Source organism: Petaurus breviceps, unplaced genomic scaffold (assembly GCF_028583685.1).
Source record: "Petaurus breviceps papuanus isolate PSGF00001 unplaced genomic scaffold, PetGlider_PUasm1.0 90424, whole genome shotgun sequence".
Taxonomy (NCBI): domain Eukaryota; kingdom Metazoa; phylum Chordata; class Mammalia; order Diprotodontia; family Petauridae; genus Petaurus; species Petaurus breviceps.
In genome coordinates, this window is record NW_027187247.1 from 1,655,954 (window position 1) to 1,659,682 (window position 3,729).

Genomic DNA, 3,729 nt, shown 5'->3' on the forward strand with positions numbered 1-3,729 from the left:
CTCTCTCTCTCTCTCTCTCTCTCTCTCTCTCTCTCTCTCTCTCTCTTGTTGAAGCAAAAATACATGAACTGAAATCAGATGAAATTGTAAATGCATGTTGCTCTCGGTAAGAATGCAGGATTGGATTTTGAAGTCTTTTATTCAAATCCCATTCTCTTTTTGTTCTTTTTTTGGTGGGTTTCTGTTGTGCTGTGGAAGGGCATGGGTGCCCTCTGGTGTCTATGACTAGGTACTACTCACTTGTCTTCCAACAACAAATAAGGATGAATTGTTGGAAAAAAATTATCCAGATGTATAGACAGATTTTTTTTCTTCAAAATCCTGTTAGGGTTTTTATGTTAGGCTCACCTTTGGGGTTTCTCATGGTCACACTGATTACTATGTTTTCAGCATTTGCTTATCTTTATGCTTTGAAGTATCTCCAAGCAAACCAGAGGCAGCAAGCATGGCCTGGGTGTCACTGGTGAGACATGAAATGTAGTCGGAAATGAGGGTGCCTAGCATTAAAATCCCTTCTTGAAACAGAAATGCGTGATATATTGGCCCTGGCAGCACTTGTCTGAATTGCTGTGCCAATAAAGTTATTGAAATTGATCGAATTCCTTTTGTTCAAGTGGAAAAAACTGGACAGAAAGCTAGCACGCCCCAGAATGACAGCTAAATGAGGCAGCTTAGGTGAAGTGTCTATAGGAAGTGATGGGTGGGTGGGAACCAAGTAGGGATGGGGGGTGGGTGGGGGAGGGGAAAAGAAAGGAGGGGAGTGCTTGAGCCAGAGAAGTCATGCACTCACAAATACCTTCTTTTTGACTTGTTTTAAGCTCCACAATTACAGCTGGACTTAATTTTCAATCTATGATCACTGTGAACAATCCATGGGTCTCTTAACCATTTTGGGGGGCCATGAACCCCTTTGCCATCTGTTGAAACTTATGATCCCTATATAAAAATCATGTTTCTAAATGCATAAAATAAAAATATATAGGATTGCAAAGGAAACCAGTTTTTACCAAAATACCATTATCCAAAAAATATTTGGTTTTTTAAAGTTAATGGAACCCAGGGGAAGAACCCTTCCTTTAATGCTATCAGGAAAAACATTCCTTACAACTTCATAAATATATGAGGAAATGATCATCAGTTTAGGATAAAGGCTTTGATTTTAGATGTAAGGAAATACATTCTATTAAAAAGCAAGGCGAAGGGTGCTAAGGAAAATTTTTTTTTGTATTTCCTTCTCTGGAAGATCCCATAGATGAAAGAGTTTCTCATTCTATCTGCCTGAGATTTTAGAAGCAGTTCAAATGGACTAGGTTCTTCTGTTCCTTGAAAGGTAGTCCCACAGCAGTCAGAGGATTAACCCCATTTGCCATATATTGGTACTGGGAAAGCTTTCAAAACTGTTCTGCATATATATGTCCCACATCAGTATATCTGAGTACATTTGAATTCTATAATTTCCTTTCATTTTGTATGAATAGTCGAAAATGTTAAAAATGTGATTACTTTTCATAATCCTTGTATTGAGCTGAATAGGCTGATGGCTGTTTGATCTGTGTGCTTTCCCACATTGTTGCTGGTGTTGTTTTTCAATAAAATTTATATTCATTTTTATCCAACAATGTAATTATCGATCCGTTCTTATCACTGCTCTCAAGGAAAGAAAAAAAAAGTCAAAAACATTTCCATGTTTGAAAGGAGCTGGAGAAGAAAAATCAATAGTCTGACCATTTGAATGTGACGGTGTGATGCAAATGGGCTGTCTGAGAAAAGAGCTGTATCTTCCATTAAAGAAAACACAATTAGGTGAGTTCAATCTTCTTCTGTGGCTCATCAGTCCTTTGAAGACAGACAAAGGCCAAGTTTCTTTCATTGCATTTTGTTAAACCTGAAACTTTTAAAACTAAATTCCACTTTCTTTTCTCTTCCTTCCCTCCTTCTTGTTAATTTGTTCAGAACTGGGATTTCATTGGTTTGGAGAAGTACCAACATGAAAATTCCCTCCACTCATGCAAATTAACAACTTGTCTATAAATTATAATGTTATTTCTAAGATAAGGATAGTCAGCAACACTGAGAGGTCAAGAGCTTTACTTGTTCAGGCTCACACAGCCAGTATATGTCAGAGATAGGACTTGAACTCTAGTCATCCTGACTCCAAAGACTGCCCTCTATCTCCTCGGATCGTCCCACCAGTGTTTTTTATTATACTGGAAGAAAGTTAGTTTCATTTGATCACCATAGTTTCTTTTTTTTTTGCAGTGGTAGTGGTTTGGTTATTTGTGTTTTAAACTTAACTAATATACAAATAGAAAGATCGGAGGTGGATTGGAGGTTGGGAAAGTGTTTATTACCTATAATGATTATTTGCACTTTGGACATTATAGGGATTATATAAAGCAAACATGGGTTTAAGTTCCACTTCTGACACATACTGGTTATGTGATCCTGGGCAACTCCCTTAATTTTTTAATGTCCCAGGTAATTCTCTAAAACTGGTGCAAAATGGTTACTAGTCTACACTGAGAGTGAACTCTGTCACTGAAGATGCCCTATACCAATCAAATGAAAAGTCTAGAATAAAGGAAGGAGAGAGAGAGAGAGAGAGAGAGAGAGAGAGAGAGAGAGAGAGAGAGAGAGGGAGGGAGGGAGGGAAGGAAGGAAGGAAGGAAGGAAGGAAGGAAGGAAGGAAGGAAGGAAGGAAGGAAGGAAGGAAGGAAGGAAGGAAGGAAGAAAACTGTCTACCCTCAAGGAGCTTTGCTATCCATTGAGATGATTTCCTGTCAATAACTCACAATGTGACCTTATTCAGGTCACTCCTTTCCAGGCCTTTGTTGCCCCATCTGTAACATGAAAAGATGACTCTTAAGGTCCCTTACCAGCTCTGTGACCCTCTGATTCATTAGCATTTATATGCTGGACAGAGGGAATGTTGCTAACTGAAGTCATCATGATCCCTCATTGAAGATTATCAGACCCTGTTATTGTAATTGAGGTGTTTGTGTCACACAAGTTTTAGAGCACACACATAGAATGATACAAACATGGACACTACAAGTTTTTTAAAGCAGAAACTAAGGTTCATGCAGAATTCCCAAAGTTAATATTCAAATTAAATTAGGAGGGAACAGAGTAAAGTAGAGCCAAGATGGTGGAAAGTGGAGGGCAGAACAGTGGAGAGCTGTCCAGTGAGCTTTCTCCCTCCCCAAATCCCTCACAACTCTGAAAAGGACCTTGAAAATGTACCAGATCCAATGCTGACCCAGAAACCCAAGAAAAAACATCATAGTGAGTCCTTTTCTTCAAGCCCAGGTCTGCATAGAGAGACAGAGAGATCTATGTATACTGAGGATGGAGTGTGACCAATATCTTGTGCAGGAAGTGCATTTAAGTGCAGGAAGAAGCCACCCACCAGTGCCAGAAGACTCTCTATTCGGCAGAAGGGGACTTAAATTGGAAGGGGTGCAGGAATAGCTGCTGCCTGGAAGGTCTGTTGCTCTCTAACCAATGGTCATGAATGGTGGCCTGAGGGAGGGAACATGCACCAAGGGATAACCTTTCAAAGTGAGGAGCCACTGTGGGCCCTAGGCTGTATATTAAGTAAGGAACGAGTGCAAAAACAAATACCAGTTGTGTCACTGACGAAATCCTGAGGTCCTAGCTCTAACTTCCAGCCCAATCTGGAACCTGAAAAAGAATAATCAGAACAGGAATCCCAGACCAAGGGGAAGT